The sequence below is a fragment of the Hemitrygon akajei genome, chromosome 21 (genome assembly GCF_048418815.1).
Source record: "Hemitrygon akajei chromosome 21, sHemAka1.3, whole genome shotgun sequence".
Taxonomy (NCBI): Eukaryota; Metazoa; Chordata; class Chondrichthyes; order Myliobatiformes; family Dasyatidae; genus Hemitrygon; species Hemitrygon akajei.
In genome coordinates, this window is record NC_133144.1 from 8,811,697 (window position 1) to 8,830,395 (window position 18,699).

An 18,699-nucleotide genomic window follows, 5' to 3' on the forward strand; every position below is an offset into this window, starting at 1 on the left:
GATCCCTCACCCACAGAAAATAAACAGTGTCAGTAACAATCCCCGATCCCTCACACACAGAAAATAAACAGTGTCAATAACAATCCCCGACCCCTCACACACTGAAAATAAACAGTGTCAATAACAATCCCCGACCCTCCCACAGAAAATAAACAGTGTCAATAACAATCCCCGATCCCTCACACACAGAAAATAAACACTGTCAATAACAATCCCCGATCCCTCACACACAGAAAATAAACAGTGTCAATAACAATCCCCGATCCCTCACACACAGAAAATAAACAGTGTCAATAACAATCCCCGACCCCTCACACACAGAAAATAAACAGTGTCAATAACAATCCCCGATCCCTCACACACAGAAAATAAACAGTGTCAATAACAATCCCCGACCCCTCACACACAGAAAATAAACAGTGTCAATAACAATCCCCGATCCCTCACACACAGAAAATAAACAGTGTCAATAACAATCCCCGACCCCTCACACACTGAAAATAAACAGTGTCAATAACAATCCCCGACCCTCCCACAGAAAATAAACAGTGTCAATAACAATCCCCGATCCCTCACACACAGAAAATAAACAGTGTCAATAACAATCCCCGATCCCTCACACACAGAAAATAAACAGTGTCAATAACAATCCCCGATCCCTCACACACAGAAAATAAACAGTGTCAATAACAATCCCCGACCCCTCACACACAGAAAATAAACAGTGTCAATAACAATCCCCGATCCCTCACACACAGAAAATAAACAGTGTCAATAACAATCCCCGATCCCTCACACACAGAAAATAAACAGTGTCAATAACAATCCCCGACCCCTCACACACTGAAAATAAACAGTGTCAATAACAATCCCCGACCCTCCCACAGAAAATAAACAGTGTCAATAACAATCCCCGATCCCTCACACACAGAAAATAAACAGTGTCAATAACAATCCCCGATCCCTCACACACAGAAAATAAACAGTGTCAATAACAATCCCCGATCCCTCACACACAGAAAATAAACAGTGTCAATAACAATCCCCGACCCCTCACACACAGAAAATAAACAGTGTCAATAACAATCACCGACCCTCCCACAGAAAATAAACAGTGTCAATAACAATCCCCGATCCCTCACACACAGAAAATAAACAGTGTCAATAACAATCCCCGACCCCTCACACACAGAAAATAAACAGTGTCAATAACAATCCCCGATCCCTCACACACAGAAAATAAACAGTGTCAATAACAATCCCCGACCTCTCACACACAGAAAATAAACAGTGTCAATAACAATCCCTGACCCTCAAACACTGAAAATAAACAGTGTCAATAACAATCCCCGACCCCTCACACACAGAAAATAAACAGTGTCAATAACAATCCCCGATCCCTCACACACAGAAAATAAACAGTGTCAATAACAATCCCCGATCCCTCACACACAGAAAATAAACAGTGTCAATAACAATCCCCGATCCCTCACACACAGAAAATAAACAGTGTCAATAACAATCCCCGATCCCTCACACACAGAAAATAAACAGTGTCAATAACATTCCCCGATCCCTCACACACAGAAAATAAACAGTGTCAATAACAATCCCCGATCCCTCACACACAGAAAATAAACAGTGTCAATAACAATCCCCGATCCCTCACACACAGAAAATATACAGTGTCAATAACAATCCCCGACCCCTCACACACAGAAAATAAACAGTGTCAATAACAATCACCGACCCTCCCACAGAAAATAAACAGTGTCAATAACAATCCCCGATCCCTCACACACAGAAAATAAACAGTGTCAATAACAATCCCCGACCCCTCACACACAGAAAATAAACAGTGTCAATAACAATCCCCGATCCCTCACACACAGAAAATAAACAGTGTCAATAACAATCCCCGACCCCTCACACACAGAAAATAAACAGTGTCAATAACAATCCCCGATCCCTCACACACAGAAAATAAACAGTGTCAATAACAATCCCCGATCCCTCACACACAGAAAATAAACAGTGTCAATAACAATCCCCGACCCCTCACACACAGAAAATAAACAGTGTCAATAACAATCCCCGATCCCTCACACACAGAAAATAAACAGTGTCAGTAACAATCCCCGATCCCTCACACTCAGAAAATAAACAGTGTCAGTAACAATCCCCGATCCCTCACACACAGAAAATAAACAGTGTCAGTAACAATCCCCGACCCCTCACGCACAGAAAATAAACAGTGTCAATAACAATCCCCGACCCCTCACACACAGAAAATAAACAGTGTCAGTAACAATCCCCGATCCCTCACACACAGAAAATAAACAGTGTCAATAACAATCCCTGACCCTCAAACACTGAAAATAAACAGTGTCAATAACAATCCCCGACCCCTCACACACAGAAAATAAACAGTGTCAATAACAATCCCCGACCCCTCACACTGAAAATAAACAGTGTCAATAACAATCCCCGATCCCTCACACACAGAAAATAAACAGTGTCAATAACAATCCCCAATCCCTCACACACAGAAAATAAACAGTGTCAATAACAATCCCCAATCCCTCACACACAGAAAATAAACAGTGTCAGTAACAATCCCCGATCCCTCACACACAGAAAATAAACAGTGTCAATAACAATCCCCGACCCTCCCACAGAAAATAAACAGTGTCAGTAACAATCCCCGATCCCTCACACACAGAAAATAAACAGTGTCAGTAACAATCCCCGATCCCTCACACACAGAAAATAAACAGTGTCAATAACAATCCCCGATCCCTCACACACAGAAAATAAACAGTGTCAATAACAATCCCCGATCCCTCACACACAGAAAATAAACAGTGTCAATAACAATCCCCGATCCCTCACACACAGAAAATAAACAGTGTCAATAACAATCCCCGACCCCTCACACACAGAAAATAAACAGTGTCAATAACAATCCCCGATCCCTCACACACAGAAAATAAACAGTGTCAATAACTATCCCCGACCTCTCACACACAGAAAATAAACAGTGTCAATAACAATCCCTGACCCTCAAACACTGAAAATAAACAGTGTCAATAACAATCCCCGACCCCTCACACACAGAAAATAAACAGTGTCAATAACAATCCCCGACCCCTCACACTGAAAATAAACAGTGTCAATAACAATCCCCGATCCCTCACACACAGAAAATAAACAGTGTCAATAACAATCCCCAATCCCTCACACACAGAAAATAAACAGTGTCAATAACAATCCCCAATCCCTCACACACAGAAAATAAACAGTGTCAGTAACAATCCCCGATCCCTCACACACAGAAAATAAACAGTGTCAATAACAATCCCCGACCCTCCCACAGAAAATAAACAGTGTCAGTAACAATCCCCGATCCCTCACACACAGAAAATAAACAGTGTCAGTAACAATCCCCGATCCCTCACACACAGAAAATAAACAGTGTCAATAACAATCCCCGATCCCTCACACACAGAAAATAAACAGTGTCAATAACAATCCCCGATCCCTCACACACAGAAAATAAACAGTGTCAATAACAATCCCCGATCCCTCACACACAGAAAATAAACAGTGTCAATAACAATCCCCGATCCCTCACACACAGAAAATAAACAGTGTCAGTAACAATCCCCGATCCCTCACACACAGAAAATAAACAGTGTCAATAACAATCCCCGACCCCTCACACACAGAAAATAAACAGTGTCAGTAACAATCCCCGATCCCTCACACACAGAAAATAAACAGTGTCAATAACAATCCCCGACCCCTCACACACAGAAAATAAACAGTGTCAATAACAATCCCCGATCCCTCACACACAGAAAATAAACAGTGTCAGTAACAATCCCCGATCCCTCACACACAGAAAATAAACAGTGTCAATAACAATCCCCGATCCCTCACCCACAGAAAATAAACAGTGTCAGTAACAATCCCCGATCCCTCACACACAGAAAATAAACAGTGTCAATAACAATCCCCGATCCCTCACACACAGAAAATAAATAGTGTCAGTAACAATCCCCGATCCCTCACACACAGAAAATAAACAGTGTCAATAACAATCCCCGATCCCTCACACACAGAAAATAAACAGTGTCAATAACAATCCCCGATCCCTCACACACAGAAAATAAACAGTGTCAATAACAATCCCCGATCCCTCACACACAGAAAATAAACAGTGTCAATAACAATCCCCGATCCCTCACACACAGAAAATAAACAGTGTCAGTAACAATCCCCGATCCCTCACACACAGAAAATAAACAGTGTCAATAACAATCCCCGATCCCTCACACACAGAAAATAAACAGTGTCAATAACAATCCCCGACCCCTCACACACAGAAAATAAACAGTGTCAATAACAATCCCCGACCCTCCCACAGAAAATAAACAGTGTCAATAACAATCCCCGACCCCTCACACACAGAAAATAAACAGTGTCAATAACAATCCCCGACCCCTCACACACTGAAAATAAACAGTGTCAATAACAATCCCCGACCCTCCCACAGAAAATAAACAGTGTCAATAACAATCCCCGATCCCTCACACACAGAAAATAAACAGTGTCAATAACAATCCCCGATCCCTCACACACAGAAAATAAACAGTGTCAATAACAATCCCCGACCCCTCACACACAGAAAATAAACAGTGTCAATAACAATCCCCGATCCCTCACACACAGAAAATAAACAGTGTCAATAACAATCCCCGATCCCTCACACACAGAAAATAAACAGTGTCAATAACAATCCCCGACCCCTCACACACTGAAAATAAACAGTGTCAATAACAATCCCCGACCCTCCCTCAGAAAATAAACAGTGTCAATAACAATCCCCGATCCCTCACACACAGAAAATAAACAGTGTCAATAACAATCCCCGATCCCTCACACACAGAAAATAAACAGTGTCAATAACAATCCCCGATCCCTCACACACAGAAAATAAACAGTGTCAATAACAATCCCCGACCCCTCACACACAGAAAATAAACAGTGTCAATAACAATCCCCGATCCCTCACACACAGAAAATAAACAGTGTCAATAACAATCCCCGACCCCTCACACACTGAAAATAAACAGTGTCAATAACAATCCCCGACTCTCCCACAGAAAATAAACAGTGTCAATAACAATCCCCGATCCCTCACACACAGAAAATAAACAGTGTCAATAACAATCCCCGATCCCTCACACACAGAAAATAAACAGTGTCAATAACAATCCCCGATCCCTCACACACAGAAAATAAACAGTGTCAATAACAATCCCCGACCCCTCACACACAGAAAATAAACAGTGTCAATAACAATCCCCGATCCCTCACACACAGAAAATAAACAGTGTCAATAACAATCCCCGATCCCTCACACACAGAAAATAAACAGTGTCAATAACAATCCCCGATCTCTCACACACAGAAAATAAACAGTGTCAATAACAATCCCCGACCCCTCACACACAGAAAATAAACAGTGTCAATAACAATCCCCGACCCTCACACACAGAAAATAAACAGTGTCAATAACAATCCCCGACCCTCCCACAGAAAATAAACAGTGTCAATAACAATCCCCGATCCCTCACACACAGAAAATAAACAGTGTCAATAACAATCCCCGACCACTCACACACAGAAAATAAACAGTGTCAATAACAATCCCCGACCCTCACACACAGAAAATAAACAGTGTCAATAACAATCCCCGACCCTCCCACAGAAAATAAACAGTGTCAATAACAATCCCCGATCCCTCACACACAGAAAATAAACAGTGTCAATAACAATCCCCGATCCCTCACACACAGAAAATAAACAGTGTCAATAACAATCCCCGATCCCTCACACACAGAAAATAAACAGTGTCAATAACAATCCCCGACCCCTCACACACTGAAAATAAACAGTGTCAATAACAATCCCCGACCCTCCCACAGAAAATAAACAGTGTCAATAACAATCCCCGATCCCTCACACACAGAAAATAAACAGTGTCAATAACAATCCCCGATCCCTCACACACAGAAAATAAACAGTGTCAATAACAATCCCCGACCCCTCACACACAGAAAATAAACAGTGTCAATAACAATCACCGACCCTCCCACAGAAAATAAACAGTGTCAATAACAATCCCCGATCCCTCACACACAGAAAATAAACAGTGTCAATAACAATCCCCGACCCCTCACACACAGAAAATAAACAGTGTCAATAACAATCCCCGATCCCTCACACACAGAAAATAAACAGTGTCAATAACAATCCCCGACCTCTCACACACAGAAAATAAACAGTGTCAATAACAATCCCTGACCCTCAAACACTGAAAATAAACAGTGTCAATAACAATCCCCGATCCCTCACCCACAGAAAATAAACAGTGTCAATAACAATCCCCGATCCCTCACACACAGAAAATAAACAGTGTCAATAACAATCCCCGATCCCTCACACACAGAAAATAAACAGTGTCAATAACAATCCCCGACCCCTCCCACACAGAAAATAAACAGTGTCAATAACAATCCCCGACCCCTCACACACAGAAAATAAACAGTGTCAATAACAATCCCCGATCCCTCACACACAGAAAATAAACAGTGTCAATAACAATCCCCGATCCCTCACACACAGAAAATAAACAGTGTCAATAACAATCCCCGACCCCTCACACACAGAAAATAAACAGTGTCAGTAACAATCCCCGATCCCTCACACACAGAAAATAAACAGTGTCAATAACAATCCCCGACCCCTCACACACAGAAAATAAACAGTGTCAATAACAATCCCCGATCCCTCACACACAGAAAATAAACAGTGTCAATAACAATCCCCGATCCCCTCACACACAGAAAATAAACAGTGTCAATAACAATCCCCGATACCTCACACACAGAAAATAAACAGTGTCAATAACAATCCCCGACCCCTCACACACAGAAAATAAACAGTGTCAATAACAATCCCCGACCCCTCCCACACAGAAAATAAACAGTGTCAATAACAATCCCCGATACCTCACACACAGAAAATAAACAGTGTCAATAACAATCCCCGACCCCTCACACACAGAAAATAAACAGTGTCAATAACAATCCCCGATCCCTCACCCACAGAAAATAAACAGTGTCAATAACAATCCCCTACGGCTCACACACAGAAAATAAACAGTGTCAGTAACAATCCCCGATCGCTCACCCACAGAAAATAAACAGTGTCAATAACAATCCCCGACCCCTCACCCACAGAAAATAAACAGTGTCAATAACAATCCCCGATCCCTCACACACAGAAAATAAACAGTGTCAATAACAATCCCCGATCCCTCACACACAGAAAATAAACAGTGTCAATAACAATCCCCGACCCCTCACACACAGAAAATAAACAGTGTCAATAACAATCCCCGATCCCTCACACACAGAAAATAAACAGTGTCAATAACAATCCCCGACCTCTCACACACAGAAAATAAACAGTGTCAATAACAATCCCTGACCCTCAAACACTGAAAATAAACAGTGTCAATAACAATCCCCGACCCCTCACACACAGAAAATAAACAGTGTCAATAACAATCCCCGATCCCTCACACACAGAAAATAAACAGTGTCAATAACAATCCCCGATCCCTCACACACAGAAAATAAACAGTGTCAATAACAATCCCCGATCCCTCACACACAGAAAATAAACAGTGTCAATAACAATCCCCGATCCCTCACAAACAGAAAATAAACAGTGTCAATAACATTCCCCGATCCCTCACACACAGAAAATAAACAGTGTCAATAACAATCCCCGATCCCTCACACACAGAAAATAAACAGTGTCAATAACAATCCCCGATCCCTCACACACAGAAAATAAACAGTGTCAATAACAATCCCCGATCCCTCACACACAGAAAATAAACAGTGTCAGTAACAATCCCCGATCCCTCACACACAGAAAATAAACAGTGTCAATAACAATCCCCGACCCCTCACACACAGAAAATAAACAGTGTCAATAACAATCCCAGATCCCTCACACACAGAAAATAAACAGTGTCAGTAACAATCCCCGATCCCTCACACACAGAAAATAAACAGTGTCAATAACAATCCCCGATCCCTCACCCACAGAAAATAAACAGTGTCAGTAACAATCCCCGATCCCTCACACACAGAAAATAAACAGTGTCAATAACAATCCCCGACCCCTCACACACTGAAAATAAACAGTGTCAATAACAATCCCCGACCCTCCCACAGAAAATAAACAGTGTCAATAACAATCCCCGATCCCTCACACACAGAAAATAAACACTGTCAATAACAATCCCCGATCCCTCACACACAGAAAATAAACAGTGTCAATAACAATCCCCGATCCCTCACACACAGAAAATAAACAGTGTCAATAACAATCCCCGACCCCTCACACACAGAAAATAAACAGTGTCAATAACAATCCCCGATCCCTCACACACAGAAAATAAACAGTGTCAATAACAATCCCCGACCCCTCACACACAGAAAATAAACAGTGTCAATAACAATCCCCGATCCCTCACACACAGAAAATAAACAGTGTCAATAACAATCCCCGACCCCTCACACACTGAAAATAAACAGTGTCAATAACAATCCCCGACCCTCCCACAGAAAATAAACAGTGTCAATAACAATCCCCGATCCCTCACACACAGAAAATAAACAGTGTCAATAACAATCCCCGATCCCTCACACACAGAAAATAAACAGTGTCAATAACAATCCCCGATCCCTCACACACAGAAAATAAACAGTGTCAATAACAATCCCCGACCCCTCACACACAGAAAATAAACAGTGTCAATAACAATCCCCGATCCCTCACACACAGAAAATAAACAGTGTCAATAACAATCCCCGATCCCTCACACACAGAAAATAAACAGTGTCAATAACAATCCCCGACCCCTCACACACTGAAAATAAACAGTGTCAATAACAATCCCCGACCCTCCCACAGAAAATAAACAGTGTCAATAACAATCCCCGATCCCTCACACACAGAAAATAAACAGTGTCAATAACAATCCCCGATCCCTCACACACAGAAAATAAACAGTGTCAATAACAATCCCCGATCCCTCACACACAGAAAATAAACAGTGTCAATAACAATCCCCGACCCCTCACACACAGAAAATAAACAGTGTCAATAACAATCACCGACCCTCCCACAGAAAATAAACAGTGTCAATAACAATCCCCGATCCCTCACACACAGAAAATAAACAGTGTCAATAACAATCCCCGACCCCTCACACACAGAAAATAAACAGTGTCAATAACAATCCCCGATCCCTCACACACAGAAAATAAACAGTGTCAATAACAATCCCCGACCTCTCACACACAGAAAATAAACAGTGTCAATAACAATCCCTGACCCTCAAACACTGAAAATAAACAGTGTCAATAACAATCCCCGACCCCTCACACACAGAAAATAAACAGTGTCAATAACAATCCCCGATCCCTCACACACAGAAAATAAACAGTGTCAATAACAATCCCCGATCCCTCACACACAGAAAATAAACAGTGTCAATAACAATCCCCGATCCCTCACACACAGAAAATAAACAGTGTCAATAACAATCCCCGATCCCTCACACACAGAAAATAAACAGTGTCAATAACATTCCCCGATCCCTCACACACAGAAAATAAACAGTGTCAATAACAATCCCCGATCCCTCACACACAGAAAATAAACAGTGTCAATAACAATCCCCGATCCCTCACACACAGAAAATATACAGTGTCAATAACAATCCCCGACCCCTCACACACAGAAAATAAACAGTGTCAATAACAATCACCGACCCTCCCACAGAAAATAAACAGTGTCAATAACAATCCCCGATCCCTCACACACAGAAAATAAACAGTGTCAATAACAATCCCCGACCCCTCACACACAGAAAATAAACAGTGTCAATAACAATCCCCGATCCCTCACACACAGAAAATAAACAGTGTCAATAACAATCCCCGACCCCTCACACACAGAAAATAAACAGTGTCAATAACAATCCCCGATCCCTCACACACAGAAAATAAACAGTGTCAATAACAATCCCCGATCCCTCACACACAGAAAATAAACAGTGTCAATAACAATCCCCGACCCCTCACACACAGAAAATAAACAGTGTCAATAACAATCCCCGATCCCTCACACACAGAAAATAAACAGTGTCAGTAACAATCCCCGATCCCTCACACTCAGAAAATAAACAGTGTCAGTAACAATCCCCGATCCCTCACACACAGAAAATAAACAGTGTCAGTAACAATCCCCGACCCCTCACACACAGAAAATAAACAGTGTCAATAACAATCCCCGACCCCTCACACACAGAAAATAAACAGTGTCAGTAACAATCCCCGATCCCTCACACACAGAAAATAAACAGTGTCAATAACAATCCCTGACCCTCAAACACTGAAAATAAACAGTGTCAATAACAATCCCCGACCCCTCACACACAGAAAATAAACAGTGTCAATAACAATCCCCGACCCCTCACACTGAAAATAAACAGTGTCAATAACAATCCCCGATCCCTCACACACAGAAAATAAACAGTGTCAATAACAATCCCCAATCCCTCACACACAGAAAATAAACAGTGTCAATAACAATCCCCAATCCCTCACACACAGAAAATAAACAGTGTCAGTAACAATCCCCGATCCCTCACACACAGAAAATAAACAGTGTCAATAACAATCCCCGACCCTCCCACAGAAAATAAACAGTGTCAGTAACAATCCCCGATCCCTCACACACAGAAAATAAACAGTGTCAGTAACAATCCCCGATCCCTCACACACAGAAAATAAACAGTGTCAATAACAATCCCCGATCCCTCACACACAGAAAATAAACAGTGTCAATAACAATCCCCGATCCCTCACACACAGAAAATAAACAGTGTCAATAACAATCCCCGATCCCTCACACACAGAAAATAAACAGTGTCAATAACAATCCCCGACCCCTCACACACAGAAAATAAACAGTGTCAATAACAATCCCCGATCCCTCACACACAGAAAATAAACAGTGTCAATAACTATCCCCGACCTCTCACACACAGAAAATAAACAGTGTCAATAACAATCCCTGACCCTCAAACACTGAAAATAAACAGTGTCAATAACAATCCCCGACCCCTCACACACAGAAAATAAACAGTGTCAATAACAATCCCCGACCCCTCACACTGAAAATAAACAGTGTCAATAACAATCCCCGATCCCTCACACACAGAAAATAAACAGTGTCAATAACAATCCCCAATCCCTCACACACAGAAAATAAACAGTGTCAATAACAATCCCCAATCCCTCACACACAGAAAATAAACAGTGTCAGTAACAATCCCCGATCCCTCACACACAGAAAATAAACAGTGTCAATAACAATCCCCGACCCTCCCACAGAAAATAAACAGTGTCAGTAACAATCCCCGATCCCTCACACACAGAAAATAAACAGTGTCAGTAACAATCCCCGATCCCTCACACACAGAAAATAAACAGTGTCAATAACAATCCCCGATCCCTCACACACAGAAAATAAACAGTGTCAATAACAATCCCCGATCCCTCACACACAGAAAATAAACAGTGTCAATAACAATCCCCGATCCCTCACACACAGAAAATAAACAGTGTCAATAACAATCCCCGATCCCTCACACACAGAAAATAAACAGTGTCAGTAACAATCCCCGATCCCTCACACACAGAAAATAAACAGTGTCAATAACAATCCCCGACCCCTCACACACAGAAAATAAACAGTGTCAGTAACAATCCCCGATCCCTCACACACAGAAAATAAACAGTGTCAATAACAATCCCCGACCCCTCACACACAGAAAATAAACAGTGTCAATAACAATCCCCGATCCCTCACACACAGAAAATAAACAGTGTCAATAACAATCCCCGATCCCTCACACACAGAAAATAAACAGTGTCAATAACAATCCCCGACCCCTCACACACAGAAAATAAACAGTGTCAATAACAATCCCCGATCCCTCACACACAGAAAATAAACAGTGTCAGTAACAATCCCCGATCCCTCACACTCAGAAAATAAACAGTGTCAGTAACAATCCCCGATCCCTCACACACAGAAAATAAACAGTGTCAGTAACAATCCCCGACCCCTCACACACAGAAAATAAACAGTGTCAATAACAATCCCCGACCCCTCACACACAGAAAATAAACAGTGTCAGTAACAATCCCCGATCCCTCACACACAGAAAATAAACAGTGTCAATAACAATCCCTGACCCTCAAACACTGAAAATAAACAGTGTCAATAACAATCCCCGACCCCTCACACACAGAAAATAAACAGTGTCAATAACAATCCCCGACCCCTCACACTGAAAATAAACAGTGTCAATAACAATCCCCGATCCCTCACACACAGAAAATAAACAGTGTCAATAACAATCCCCAATCCCTCACACACAGAAAATAAACAGTGTCAATAACAATCCCCAATCCCTCACACACAGAAAATAAACAGTGTCAGTAACAATCCCCGATCCCTCACACACAGAAAATAAACAGTGTCAATAACAATCCCCGACCCTCCCACAGAAAATAAACAGTGTCAGTAACAATCCCCGATCCCTCACACACAGAAAATAAACAGTGTCAGTAACAATCCCCGATCCCTCACACACAGAAAATAAACAGTGTCAATAACAATCCCCGATCCCTCACACACAGAAAATAAACAGTGTCAATAACAATCCCCGATCCCTCACACACAGAAAATAAACAGTGTCAATAACAATCCCCGATCCCTCACACACAGAAAATAAACAGTGTCAATAACAATCCCCGACCCCTCACACACAGAAAATAAACAGTGTCAATAACAATCCCCGATCCCTCACACACAGAAAATAAACAGTGTCAATAACTATCCCCGACCTCTCACACACAGAAAATAAACAGTGTCAATAACAATCCCTGACCCTCAAACACTGAAAATAAACAGTGTCAATAACAATCCCCGACCCCTCACACACAGAAAATAAACAGTGTCAATAACAATCCCCGACCCCTCACACTGAAAATAAACAGTGTCAATAACAATCCCCGATCCCTCACACACAGAAAATAAACAGTGTCAATAACAATCCCCAATCCCTCACACACAGAAAATAAACAGTGTCAATAACAATCCCCAATCCCTCACACACAGAAAATAAACAGTGTCAGTAACAATCCCCGATCCCTCACACACAGAAAATAAACAGTGTCAATAACAATCCCCGACCCTCCCACAGAAAATAAACAGTGTCAGTAACAATCCCCGATCCCTCACACACAGAAAATAAACAGTGTCAGTAACAATCCCCGATCCCTCACACACAGAAAATAAACAGTGTCAATAACAATCCCCGATCCCTCACACACAGAAAATAAACAGTGTCAATAACAATCCCCGATCCCTCACACACAGAAAATAAACAGTGTCAATAACAATCCCCGATCCCTCACACACAGAAAATAAACAGTGTCAATAACAATCCCCGATCCCTCACACACAGAAAATAAACAGTGTCAGTAACAATCCCCGATCCCTCACACACAGAAAATAAACAGTGTCAATAACAATCCCCGACCCCTCACACACAGAAAATAAACAGTGTCAGTAACAATCCCCGATCCCTCACACACAGAAAATAAACAGTGTCAATAACAATCCCCGACCCCTCACACACAGAAAATAAACAGTGTCAATAACAATCCCCGATCCCTCACACACAGAAAATAAACAGTGTCAGTAACAATCCCCGATCCCTCACACACAGAAAATAAACAGTGTCAATAACAATCCCCGATCCCTCACCCACAGAAAATAAACAGTGTCAGTAACAATCCCCGATCCCTCACACACAGAAAATAAAGTGTCAATAACAATCCCCGATCCCTCACACACAGAAAATAAATAGTGTCAGTAACAATCCCCGATCCCTCACACACAGAAAATAAACAGTGTCAATAACAATCCCCGATCCCTCACACACAGAAAATAAACAGTGTCAATAACAATCCCCGATCCCTCACACACAGAAAATAAACAGTGTCAATAACAATCCCCGATCCCTCACACACAGAAAATAAACAGTGTCAATAACAATCCCCGATCCCTCACACACAGAAAATAAACAGTGTCAGTAACAATCCCCGATCCCTCACACACAGAAAATAAACAGTGTCAATAACAATCCCCGATCCCTCACACACAGAAAATAAACAGTGTCAATAACAATCCCCGACCCCTCACACACAGAAAATAAACAGTGTCAATAACAATCCCCGACCCTCCCACAGAAAATAAACAGTGTCAATAACAATCCCCGACCCCTCACACACAGAAAATAAACAGTGTCAATAACAATCCCCAATCCCTCACACACAGAAAATAAACAGTGTCAGTAACAATCCCCGATCCCTCACACACAGAAAATAAACAGTGTCAATAACAATCCCCGACCCTCCCACAGAAAATAAACAGTGTCAGTAACAATCCCCGATCCCTCACACACAGAAAATAAACAGTGTCAGTAACAATCCCCGATCCCTCACACACAGAAAATAAACAGTGTCAATAACAATCCCCGATCCCTCACACACAGAAAATAAACAGTGTCAATAACAATCCCCGATCCCTCACACACAGAAAATAAACAGTGTCAATAACAATCCCCGATCCCTCACACACAGAAAATAAACAGTGTCAATAACAATCCCCGACCCCTCACACACAGAAAATAAACAGTGTCAATAACAATCCCCGATCCCTCACACACAGAAAATAAACAGTGTCAATAACTATCCCCGACCTCTCACACACAGAAAATAAACAGTGTCAATAACAATCCCTGACCCTCAAACACTGAAAATAAACAGTGTCAATAACAATCCCCGACCCCTCACACACAGAAAATAAACAGTGTCAATAACAATCCCCGACCCCTCACACTGAAAATAAACAGTGTCAATAACAATCCCCGATCCCTCACACACAGAAAATAAACAGTGTCAATAACAATCCCCAATCCCTCACACACAGAAAATAAACAGTGTCAATAACAATCCCCAATCCCTCACACACAGAAAATAAACAGTGTCAGTAACAATCCCCGATCCCTCACACACAGAAAATAAACAGTGTCAATAACAATCCCCGACCCTCCCACAGAAAATAAACAGTGTCAGTAACAATCCCCGATCCCTCACACACAGAAAATAAACAGTGTCAGTAACAATCCCCGATCCCTCACACACAGAAAATAAACAGTGTCAATAACAATCCCCGATCCCTCACACACAGAAAATAAACAGTGTCAATAACAATCCCCGATCCCTCACACACAGAAAATAAACAGTGTCAATAACAATCCCCGATCCCTCACACACAGAAAATAAACAGTGTCAATAACAATCCCCGATCCCTCACACACAGAAAATAAACAGTGTCAGTAACAATCCCCGATCCCTCACACACAGAAAATAAACAGTGTCAATAACAATCCCCGACCCCTCACACACAGAAAATAAACAGTGTCAGTAACAATCCCCGATCCCTCACACACAGAAAATAAACAGTGTCAATAACAATCCCCGACCCCTCACACACAGAAAATAAACAGTGTCAATAACAATCCCCGATCCCTCACACACAGAAAATAAACAGTGTCAATAACAATCCCCGATCCCTCACACACAGAAAATAAACAGTGTCAATAACAATCCCCGACCCCTCACACACAGAAAATAAACAGTGTCAATAACAATCCCCGATCCCTCACACACAGAAAATAAACAGTGTCAGTAACAATCCCCGATCCCTCACACTCAGAAAATAAACAGTGTCAGTAACAATCCCCGATCCCTCACACACAGAAAATAAACAGTGTCAGTAACAATCCCCGACCCCTCACACACAGAAAATAAACAGTGTCAATAACAATCCCCGACCCCTCACACACAGAAAATAAACAGTGTCAGTAACAATCCCCGATCCCTCACACACAGAAAATAAACAGTGTCAATAACAATCCCTGACCCTCAAACACTGAAAATAAACAGTGTCAATAACAATCCCCGACCCCTCACACACAGAAAATAAACAGTGTCAATAACAATCCCCGACCCCTCACACTGAAAATAAACAGTGTCAATAACAATCCCCGATCCCTCACACACAGAAAATAAACAGTGTCAATAACAATCCCCAATCCCTCACACACAGAAAATAAACAGTGTCAATAACAATCCCCAATCCCTCACACACAGAAAATAAACAGTGTCAGTAACAATCCCCGATCCCTCACACACAGAAAATAAACAGTGTCAATAACAATCCCCGACCCTCCCACAGAAAATAAACAGTGTCAGTAACAATCCCCGATCCCTCACACACAGAAAATAAACAGTGTCAGTAACAATCCCCGATCCCTCACACACAGAAAATAAACAGTGTCAATAACAATCCCCGATCCCTCACACACAGAAAATAAACAGTGTCAATAACAATCCCCGATCCCTCACACACAGAAAATAAACAGTGTCAATAACAATCCCCGATCCCTCACACACAGAAAATAAACAGTGTCAATAACAATCCCCGACCCCTCACACACAGAAAATAAACAGTGTCAATAACAATCCCCGATCCCTCACACACAGAAAATAAACAGTGTCAATAACTATCCCCGACCTCTCACACACAGAAAATAAACAGTGTCAATAACAATCCCTGACCCTCAAACACTGAAAATAAACAGTGTCAATAACAATCCCCGACCCCTCACACACAGAAAATAAACAGTGTCAATAACAATCCCCGACCCCTCACACTGAAAATAAACAGTGTCAATAACAATCCCCGATCCCTCACACACAGAAAATAAACAGTGTCAGTAACAATCCCCGATCCCTCACACACAGAAAATAAACAGTGTCAATAACAATCCCCGACCCTCCCACAGAAAATAAACAGTGTCAGTAACAATCCCCGATCCCTCACACACAGAAAATAAACAGTGTCAGTAACAATCCCCGATCCCTCACACACAGAAAATAAACAGTGTCAATAACAATCCCCGATCCCTCACACACAGAAAATAAACAGTGTCAATAACAATCCCCGATCCCTCACACACAGAAAATAAACAGTGTCAATAACAATCCCCGATCCCTCACACACAGAAAATAAACAGTGTCAATAACAATCCCCGATCCCTCACACACAGAAAATAAACAGTGTCAGTAACAATCCCCGATCCCTCACACACAGAAAATAAACAGTGTCAATAACAATCCCCGACCCCTCACACACAGAAAATAAACAGTGTCAGTAACAATCCCCGATCCCTCACACACAGAAAATAAACAGTGTCAATAACAATCCCCGACCCCTCACACACAGAAAATAAACAGTGTCAATAACAATCCCCGATCCCTCACACACAGAAAATAAACAGTGTCAGTAACAATCCCCGATCCCTCACACACAGAAAATAAACAGTGTCAATAACAATCCCCGATCCCTCACCCACAGAAAATAAACAGTGTCAGTAACAATCCCCGATCCCTCACACACAGAAAATAAAGTGTCAATAACAATCCCCGATCCCTCACACACAGAAAATAAATAGTGTCAGTAACAATCCCCGATCCCTCACACACAGAAAATAAACAGTGTCAATAACAATCCCCGATCCCTCACACACAGAAAATAAACAGTGTCAATAACAATCCCCGATCCCTCACACACAGAAAATAAACAGTGTCAATAACAATCCCCGATCCCTCACACACAGAAAATAAACAGTGTCAATAACAATCCCCGATCCCTCACACACAGAAAATAAACAGTGTCAGTAACAATCCCCGATCCCTCACACACAGAAAATAAACAGTGTCAATAACAATCCCCGATCCCTCACACACAGAAAATAAACAGTGTCAATAACAATCCCCGACCCCTCACACACAGAAAATAAACAGTGTCAATAACAATCCCCGACCCTCCCACAGAAAATAAACAGTGTCAATAACAATCCCCGACCCCTCACACACAGAAAATAAACAGTGTCAATAACAATCCCCGACCCCTCACACACTGAAAATAAACAGTGTCAATAACAATCCCCGACCCTCCCACAGAAAATAAACAGTGTCAATAACAATCCCCGATCCCTCACACACAGAAAATAAACAGTGTCAATAACAATCCCCGATCCCTCACACACAGAAAATAAACAGTGTCAATAACAATCCCCGACCCCTCACACACAGAAAATAAACAGTGTCAATAACAATCCCCGATCCCTCACACACAGAAAATAAACAGTGTCAATAACAATCCCCGATCCCTCACACACAGAAAATAAACAGTGTCAATAACAATCCCCGACCCCTCACACACTGAAAATAAACAGTGTCAATAACAATCCCCGACCCTCCCTCAGAAAATAAACAGTGTCAATAACAATCCCCGATCCCTCACACACAGAAAATAAACAGTGTCAATAACAATCCC